This window comes from Vigna umbellata, chromosome 4 (genome assembly GCF_029865625.1).
Source record: "Vigna umbellata cultivar VRB3 chromosome 4, Vumbellata_1.0, whole genome shotgun sequence".
NCBI classification, from domain to species: Eukaryota; Viridiplantae; Streptophyta; class Magnoliopsida; order Fabales; family Fabaceae; genus Vigna; species Vigna umbellata.
In genome coordinates this window covers 69,270,999-69,281,562 of record NC_142168.1, presented here as the reverse complement: position 1 = coordinate 69,281,562, position 10,564 = coordinate 69,270,999, and the positions used below count along the sequence as shown (strand labels likewise).

Below are 10,564 nucleotides of genomic sequence, written 5' to 3'. Positions count from 1 at the left end.
AGGACACGAGCAAAACTGCACCAAAACCCAACAAAAACGCATTTTAATCGGTTCAAATGAAAGATAATTCATCAAAGAGTAATGTAATCGGAGTAAAATTAATTTAAAACGGTGCAAAAGTGAGAAAATGAACCTGAAAATCATAGCCTGTAGAGAGAAAAAGCGAGGAAGATAATGAATAGTAAGTGCGTGTAACGGCTGCCTCGCGTTCGCGGTGTTTTAATGCAGACATTTAGGAGTCGGTTCCCCCCATAACAGACGTCTAAATGGCTTTGGAAATCGGAATGATGAGATCAGATGTCTAAAAATTGAGTCAAAAAGTAACTTTTTAAATTTTTGGGCTGAGTACTTAGAAGTATGTTCCCCCATAATAGACGTCTAAATGGCTTTAGAATTAGAGTGACGGGATCATACGTCTAAATGGATTCAAAAAGTGACTTTTTAAATTTCTAGGCTAAGTATTTAGAAGTTTATTCCCTCATAACAGACGTCTAAATGACTTTAAAAGTCGGAGTGGCGGGATCAGACGTCTAAATGGTGTCAAAAAGTGACTTTTTAAAATTTTGGGCTGAGTATTTATAAGTTTTTTCCCCCATAACAGATGTCTAAAATAGACTATAGACGTCAGACCCCCCAACCTAGACGTCTAATAGTAATAAAAAATTCATTTTTTTTACTTTTACATGTCTTTTTGGCGTCCAATGGAGATGTCTGACATCTGAATAGACTATAGACGTCAGACCCCCCAATATCAGACGTCTATTTACTCTTTTTAATTACAAAAATGTCACCGGTCATTTTTTACGTTTGATATCTGAGGGCCGGATGTCTAAACAGTGACGTCAAAGGCCTTTTCTACACTAGTGAATATCAAAAGTATCTATGGTTAAAGTCTAACAACTTGGCACAACCATCTCAATCTCCCAATACATCAATAACCTACATTTCTCAATCCATGGAAGGTCAAAATTCATGAGTAATTGACTCAGGTGCTTCTGATCACATTTCTGGTAATTCCTCTTTATTTTCATCTATTTCCTTTCGAGAAAAACCTCAATTCATAACCCTTGAAAGTGGATCTAAAACTTCCTCAAAAGGAGTCAGTCATGTTTCCTTTTCTCCCTCCCTCAATATAAACTCTTTCATTTTTGTCCCTAATTGTCCTTTTGATTTAATTTCCCTAAGTTAGTTGACTAAAATGTTAAATTGTTAGATAACCTTTGATCACAAATATTTTGTTATACAAGAGTGTGGTTCGGGGTGACAGATTGGAGAAGGATATGAAGCTGGCGGATTATACCATTTTGGATCTCGTCCAAGGTGTGTTGTGTTGCTGCTCTTAATCCTAAAGTGCTACATGATCAACTTGGCCATCCTCATTTGTCCAAATTAAAAAAAGATGTTTCCTGAACTTAGTGGTCTCTAGACTTTAGAATGTGAGTCATGTCAACTAGGAAAACATGCTAGATATACCTTTCCTAATAGGTCTCAATCAATATGTAATTCTAGTTTTTCCATCATCCATTCTGATATATGGGGACCTAGTTGTATTGCCTCCTTTGGCTTTAGATATTTTGTTACCTTCATTGATGAATATTCAAGATGTGCTTGGGTTTATCTTATGAAAAATCGTTTTGAATTGTTAGCCATCTTTACATTCTTTTTGAATGAAATCAAGAATGAATTTGGTGAAGTAATCAAAATATTAATAAGTGATAATGCCAAAAAGTATTTCTCATCCTCATTTTCTCTCATCTTGAGTTCTCATGGTATTTCACATCAATCTACTTGTCCTCATACATCACAACAAAATGGTATCTTATATCAGTCTGCTCATACCCTTTTGCTTGGTGCCCATATTCTTGTCCATCACTAGGGGGATGTCATCTTAACTGCATGTTATCTTATTAATAGGATGTCCTCCTCCTCTCTTGATCATAAAGTCTCTTTCTTCATTCTGTTTCCTAATGATCCTTTCTTTCACACATCTCCCTAAGTGTTTGGCTACATATGTTTTGTTCATGACATGTCTCTAGGACTAGACAAACTCTCCGCTCGCGCTCTAAAATGTGTCTTCTTAGGCTATTCTCGACTCCAAAAAGGATATCAATGTTACTCTCTTGAAACTTAGAAGTATTACATGTTTGCCATGTCACATTCTTTGAATAGACTCCTTACTTCTCTTCATCTATTTAGGATGTTTCTATTCTCCAACATGTCCTTCCTATGCCAATGGTTAAGTCAAATAACTTCACTGTCTCTATCATTCCAAGTCTTGATCACAATCCTCCTACACTTGTTTCTCCACATACTGAGATAATCTCACGTAGAGTCCCAATGGATTGTCCATCTCCCCAAGAAAATGGTGAATCTCCTACTTTAGATTCTTCTCCCTCGTCAACTCCTCCCATGCCTCCTCGTGCAAATGATTCAGAATGATTTATTGCCTTAAAAAAAAGTACTCGTTCCACTCGAAAACCTCATCCCATTTATAATTTTCTTAGCTATCATTGATTGTCACCCTCCTATTTTTCTCTTTTATCCTTAGTGTCTTCATTTATTATACCCAAGATGTGAAAGAAACACTTGATCATCCTGAATAGCGACAAACTATGATTGCAGAAATGCATGCTCTTGACCACAATAATACTTGGGAGTTGGTGCCCTTTCCTCCGGGCAAAAAGGCGGTTGGTTGCCGATGGGTGTGTGCAGTGAAAGTTAGCCCTGATGGTGAAATTGATCGGCTCAAAGTCCAGCTTGTTGCAAAGGGTTACACTCAAGTTTAAGGCCTTGATTATTGTGACACTTTCTCTCCTGTATCCAAGATGACTGCTATTCACCTCTTCTTTACCATGGCCATCATTCGTCACTGGCCACTTCATCAATTGAATATCAAAAATGTCCTCCTACATGATGATGTTAAGGAAGAAGTTTATATGGAGCAACCTCTTGAGTTTGTTGCTTAGGGGGAGTCTGGTATGGTATGCAAATTGCATTAATCTCTATATGGCCTCAAGCAATCACCATGTGCTTGGTTTGGAAATTTTAGTTCTATTGTTCAAAAATTTAGGCTAAAACAGTGAAGTAGATCATTTGATTTTTTACTATCATTCTTCTCTTGGGAAATGTGTTTACTTAATAGTATATGTTGATGATATTGTCATTACAAGAAATGATGCTGTCGGAATATCTCAACTGAAAGAGTACTTGTGTAGACATTTTCAAACCAAGGATCTTGAAAGTCTCAAATACTTCTTAGGCATTAAAGTAGTGCAATCAAAAGATGGAGTTGTAATATCCCAGAGGAAGTATGCTCTTGATATATTACAAAAAACAGGCATGATTGATTGTAGACTGGTAGACAGTCCCATGGACCCAAACTAGATATTAAGGACAAAAGAAGATGAATTATTCTCAGATTTAGAGAGGTAAAGGAGGCTAGTTGGAAAACTGATTTATCTCACTATTACAAGGCCAGATATATCCTTTGTAGTTGGAGTGGCTAGTCAGTTCATGCAGGCTCCATGTGTTGACCATTGGAAAATGCTCTTATTCGCATTCTAAGGTATGTCAAAAAGGCTCTCGGGCAAGGATTGTCATATGAAGATAAAGGAAACATTTAGGTCTCTAGGTATTATGATGTAAATTGGGCAGGTTCTCCTATTGATAAACGGTCTACTACAAAATATTGTGTTTTTTAGGAGGAAACATTATTTCATGGAAAAGTGAGAAACAAAATGTAATAGCTCGAGCAACAGCTGAAGTCGAGTATAATGCGATGACGTCACTAACATGTGAACTTATATGGGCGAAACAATCTTCAAAAGCTTAACTTGTGACATCTATACTATAAAGATGTATTGCGATAATCAAACTGCTCTCCACATTGCATCAAATCCAGTGTTTCACGAGAGGACTAAACATATAAAAATTGATTGTCATTTTGTTCGTGAAAAATTGTTGACAAAAGAAATATGTACTGAGTTTGTTGGGTCAAACGATTAACTCACAAATATGTTGACCAAGTCATTAAGGGGTCTTCGAATTGAATTTATTTGTTCCAAGCTTGGTACATACAATTTGTATGTTTCAGCTTAGGAGAAGTGTTAGAATATTTACCCTATTTATCATCATTATATTATGTCTAGGATTACGCTATTTATCATGTACTTGTATCAAAACTTTCTTATATATAAAATGAGAGTGAAAGGATTCTTTCAAGCCTCGACAATTATTTTATAGTTTTAATCTCAAGTATATATAACTAATGAAAATTAATTTTTCAACTGCTTTTCACATATATTTTTATACTTTTTATATATTTTTATCTTTATCTTTAGTTTATAATTTATATAAGAATGAAACAATATTGAAATTGTTTTGTTATATGACTATATTAATTAAAAAATGTTTTTCTTATAGCTATTGTTTTATGTATTTTATATTTTAATAATTATTTTGTATTGTAATAATAATAAATTTTTAAAATTTTATCTATTATTATTATAAAACATATAGAAATACGTTTGCTTGTATAGTGTGGATTTATTTATTGGCATATAAATAGATGTTTAATCTATAAACTATTTTCAAAAATTATGTTTGGTCTTTAAATTAATTATAGACTTATTTCATTCAGATGTAAAAGTAGGTAAAATAATTTTTCTAAAAAATTAGATGTAAAATATTTTTCATGTGATAAATAAAGTTCTTAACGAATTATAATATATTTTGTATGTGTAACTTTAGAGAATTAATGTTTTACTTTACTCTTGTAATATTTAAAGTCAAAATAGATATATTATTTAATTTAAATATCAATTACATTTTTTAAAAATAATTTTAAAATAAAAAACATGTTTAACCTTCATTTATTTGTATATATATTTGAATATTAATGGAGTGGAAGGTTATTTGTGGGAAGGAAAAGACATATGCATAGTGCATCGTGTAATAAAATAAGAAACCTAACCCGTGAAGAACCAAAATAAAAAATAATATTAATTATTTTTATTATTAATATTAAAAAATTAATATTAAAAGAAATAAGATTACTCCCTTTTGTCACTGCCTGCGTGAGTGTGGATCTGGAAAGAAAGGGAAGAGAGGGAGATTGAGGATCCGAATTGCTGTTAGGGTTTTAAAGGGAGTTTTCCTTTTACTTCAATGGCCACGCCCTTTCCCATTCCAGTTACCGCAGCGCAGGTTCTTCTTTCTCTTCTTTTTCCTTTCTTTCTCTACTTCACATATTCATGTCAAATGGAATCACGTATTTTCTGTTTTGTGTTTTTACAGGTTGGAACATACTTCGTGGGACAGTACTACCAGGTGCTTCAGAGTCAACCAGAGTTCGTGCACCAGTTTTATTCCGATGCCAGCACCATGCTCAGGGTCGACGGCAACACCAGGGAAACAGCCGCGGCAATGCTTGTAATTTACAGCTGTCTTTTCTGTTGTTCCGTAAACACCTCTGTTTTTGGTTTGAGTTTGGTTAGTTTTTGCTGTAGTGTTGAGTGAAAAGAATTGTTTGTTAAACTGAGGAAGGAATGGTTATGTAGTTGAGTAATTTCAATTTTGCTAGAGGGTGTCGCTTGGATGCATAGAATTGTGAGGTGCCGTAACTTTAGTTGTGAGATGCTCAATTAGTTCCAAAGTTTAACTACTTATTCATTTTAGCGACAAATCCAATTTGGGCAGTCACCCAAAAGATAAAATGTGGATGAGAAGTTTGGTGAGTTCCATTAGGAGATGGAAGTTATTGCTGAGGATGAGAAGAGGGAATTTGTGTGGCGATATTTGTATCACGGCTATGAAAGATTTTTGTGGTTATCTACATGTTAGTATAGTGATGACCCATCGGGATCTTAAGATTATGGAGCAGATGTCTTTGAATTGGAATCATTAAATTGGGTAAGTGTGTGTGTCACGGAGAATTTGTGGTTAAACTTGATAAAAAATAGTGATTGGGAATTTGATGCATGCTGGTAGGATTTATTTATTGATGCGTCACTTTTTGAAATGATTTCGTATCTCGTTCTGGGAATCAATGTAGTCTGGTAGTGCAGTTACACTATTTTATATGATAACAAAGTTATGAATGATATGGCTGTAATGCCTGGCCTGGATTAATATGCACATGGTTCTACTTGTTGCTGCGATACCAGAAATTTTTTTCTGATAGCTTCTTTGAATATTGATGAGAGCAACCAGAGGGTGTGGAAGATGAGGGAGAAAGATTTGAAGTTGCCATAGAATTTACGAGGCTTTTGATACCATTTTAGAGAAGGAACTTAAGGAACATTGATAGAGAAAAGAGAGAAAGAATAACTCTCTAAATTCCTTGTTTTTAATATACGAGAGAGTGACTACAACATGAGAATTGGTAGAGATAATCAACAGTTATAAATACAGATGACAAGAAACTAACTAAAGTATTCTAATTACATCAAACTAAACTTTTAACTGAACTCCCTCGGAGGTAGTTGAATAACTGCTATATAAAATATTCGCAGCTCTAGTCTTGATGAATAAGAGACTGAACATGCTTAGTATTTCTAATTTGGCTTGTTTATCCACATGTTATATAAGTTTTCTTCCTAATGTTAAATTAGATATTTGTGATATGAATGTATGAAACATTTTATCATTCTTAGCATTCTAGTTTATTCCTAGCATTCGATTCCATTATATTAAGTCCTTGATTGTTTGAAAGGACCTGGCATTATCTGTAATTGTTTATGGCTTATGCATGTACAATTGTTAGTATTGCTCCATTTTCCCTAGAACTAAAAAATACTTTTCCAACTACAGCAAATCCACACCGTAATTATGTCACTTAGTTACACTGGAATTGAAATCAAGACTGCACATTCTTTAGAGTCTTGGAGTGGTGGAGTTCTTGTGATGGTTTCTGGATCTGTGCAAATTAAGGACTACAACCAGAGGAGGAAATTTATGCAGACATTCTTCCTTGCCCCGCAAGAGAAAGGCTTTTTGTGCTCATGATATTTTTCATTTGTTGAAGAGGATCAAGTTCACCAGCAACAAGCAGTTTTGCTACCTCAGAGCAATCATGATTCTCAGTTGAATACTTCAAGTGCAATCAATAAGTCAGGTAAGTTCTGTACCAGCTTGAGCTCTTGTACATGAAGGTGCTGAGTTGTAAGGGAAAAATTGCCATTCTAATGGGATAAATTTAGTGTAAGAAAAAATATCCACATGTTATTGTTTGATTTGAGAGTTAGCAGTGCAGATGTAGGAGTTTATCAGGTATTGTAGAGTGAAAAATTCTTATTGCTTAGAATTTGACTTTGAGTCTAACTCAACTTTACAAAACCATCCTTAGAGATAAAGTTTGTCCCCATTTGTGTACTCTTTGAGCCAATGTGGGGATTTGAATTTTCTCCAATGTACACCCTTTCACTTCCAGCAATGTTGAGCTTGAGCTTGAACCCTGCAAAAACTGGCTTGAGAGGTTTAGGGTTTCCCCATACCTATGTACCTTTTTTCAGGCTCTATTTGAAGCCAATGTGAGACTTGTGTTTTTTCCAATATGACTTGTTGTGGCTATAAATGTTAGAAGTTATATCAGTGTGATGTTGTGCCTCCTAGTCTTACTGATCTTTTATGTGAATTATAGATGAAATGATGAGATTGTTTCGAATATATGTTAAAAGTATCAGTAAAATGGTCTGTAGTTGTTTGCTTGGACAAACTCCTTCATAAAGAGTTGTAGGAGAAAAAAAATAAGAAAAAATGAAATGAATTTATCCGTAAGTTAAATTTAGCTTATGAATAAGATAGTTTGTAGAAGCTCTAGGGTGTGGCTTCTCTAAAACATTTCAGTTGGAAATCCTAACTGCATAAACTATCTTTTAGACAAGCAAATCCGTTTATTTATTGTCACCAATTCTATTTGCTACACTGTTATCTGTTGTCAACTGCCACAACCAGTATTATCACTTTGACCATACATAAAAGACACTTGTTCGTTCAAATTGATTGATAAAACTGTTTCTTTTCTGATTAATGTAGTTTTACTTTATAAGTTGTCAGCTGTCAGTTGAACACCAGTACAAACCTCATTATCTTTGATGTAAATGTTTTTATATCTTTGAAAAAATAAACAGGTTTTACTTTAAGAAAAAATCTGATAAGTAGACAATTTGGGTGATTATGTGATATTAATGATTCTCAAATTCATATGTTTTTAACTTTTTAGTAATTTAGAACCATGGATTTTACAGTATCCAACTACCTTCTGGGAGGAGATATTCAGGCTAGGGACTATGTTGCTACAAATGAGGTAAAAGAAAACGGTGGTTTGATAATTATGGATTTTCTCAGAGAAAAGATTGCAGCGGGGCCCTGATTCTGAGCATATTAGGGAGATACTGCTGTTGAGAGTCAAAATGGTTCACTTCAATCTTCAGTGACTGCCGTCCAAGACCATGTACCTGCTTCTCCTGATCAACCTGCTGGGGAGCCCCAAAAGCACACTTACGCTTCCATTGTACGCACTGGCTAACCATTATATTAATTTCCAAAATAATGTTTTCTTTTGGAATTCTGTTATGACATTAGAACTGACAATGTTATGGACTGTTGGAAGTTACGGGTTGCTAAAGGACAATCTACGCCATCTGTTGCTTCTCAATCCTCTCATAAGAATGTCTCCCCTTCAGAATGGGATCAAGCTCCACAGAGTAGTATTCAGCAACTTCCAACGACTGCTTTGACAAATGCATTTGAAAGGTCTGAGACTGATGCAGTGGAGGAGCTTCCCGTAACAGAAGATGAAGGTTACTGTGTGTACTTGTTGAGAATTAATTAATTATTCTGTCCAGTTATTAGTTAATTACTGGTATTCAGCACATCTTCATGGCTCATTGCTTGATAACCTAATAAGTTAGCTTGTTTAAAGACTGTTTCATGTAGTATTTATCAAGTATTCATTGGTAACTATCAATAATCTTGGTCTTCTTGGAATTGCTTTCAGATGAAATCAAGTCTGTTTATGTGAGAAACTTGTCCCCTACCGTGTCTCCTTCTGAAATTGAAGAGGAGTTCAAGAATTTTGGTAGAATCAGGCCTGATGGTGTTGTTATTAGAAGTCGCAAGGTTTATACTCCTCGTTTTCACATAACTACTAATTATGGTTGAGTCTAAACTTTTCACATGTATTCAGGATATTGGTGTTTGTTATGCATTTGTTGAATTCGAAGATATGACAGGCGTTCATAATGCAGTCAAGGTTTGGATTTGCTTTTAAATATTAAGTTTGGGATGTGCATTATTCATGAATTGTCATGGGTAATGTGCACCTTAACCCAAAATTAATACTGAACATGCTACTTTGTGTCAAAGAATCTAAAATCATGATTGTTTATATTTGCAGACAGGATCTGTTCAGATAGCAGGAAGACAAGTATACATTGAAGAAAGGAGACCAAACAGTAACATCCCTTCTCGAGGAGGAAGTATGATTTTCTTAATTTTTTAATTTTTCTTCTGTTTTTTTTTTCTTCCAAGTTCGTCATCATGAATGTCCCCAACATATTGGTTATAACATGTAGATATGGTAAAATGATGAATCTGTTTCCACTTTTGCTAATGGAGATATGAGTTGATGGTACTGGTAAAATATTCTCATGTGACTTGCCTTTTTAACAAAGGAAAATTTAGCAATGATATGCCAAAATTTTATCTCAATGACATTGGGTTCCTGTGATTTCTTATAGTCCTAATATGTCGACTCAATGTTTGGTGACTGTTTGACATTGAGAAAGATATGTTAAATTTTGTTTCGGCCAACCTCTTGTTTCACTGTGGTTCATAAATTATCACAATGATCTACACAATTTTTTACTAGCAATATTTTATGTACCAATATAGTTCCAGAGAGGTTCATTGCACCCTCCATGTTTTTTCCCCATAATTCAATATTTTTAAGCTACTTTTTTCTTCTTCTTATGTTACGTCATACCCTCTTTCAATGCATTATCTATCGTCAGGACGGGGCAGAGGCAGAGGTAGTTATCAGTCAGATGCACCAAGAGGGCGTTTCAATTCAAGGAGCTTTGGCAGAGGAAATGGTCAAGATGGTGGTGATAGGGAGTACAGCAAATCGAAAGGAAATGGTTTCTATCGACCGAATCCTCGCCAAGAGAGGGGAAATTCAGGGCATCATCACGTACCAAGAAATGGGCAGAACCTTGCTGAGTCCTGAGTCAACAGATAACTTCTGCTAGAGAGTCCAATTTTGGGTCCACATATTTCAACTAAATAGTCAACTTCAGTAGATTAGACCAAATTTGATATTTTTCATGTCTTAAATTAAGTGTTAAGGGAATATGGATGGGATAATTTCGTTTTTTATTGATAAATTTTGTTCAAGGGGCTTCGTGTTTCATTTATTTCTCCATGAATTCGATGTTTAGCTGGAAATGTGTTTAAAACATTTGACATTTATTTATTCCTAATTGAAATTTGAAATTAGTTTTGTTAACAGTTCTTTGATATGTAATCGTTTTAACAAGATTGGTGGATCAATTTTTCTTGTTTA

The 10,564-nt window shown here is 34.5% G+C and overlaps 1 pseudogene; it reads left to right on the top strand.

Moving 5' to 3' along the window:
• The first annotated feature begins 5,047 nt into the window (after positions 1 to 5,047).
• On the top strand, positions 5,048 to 10,509 carry LOC124847243 (nuclear transport factor 2-like; annotated as a pseudogene).
• The last annotated feature ends 55 nt before the right edge of the window (positions 10,510 to 10,564 follow it).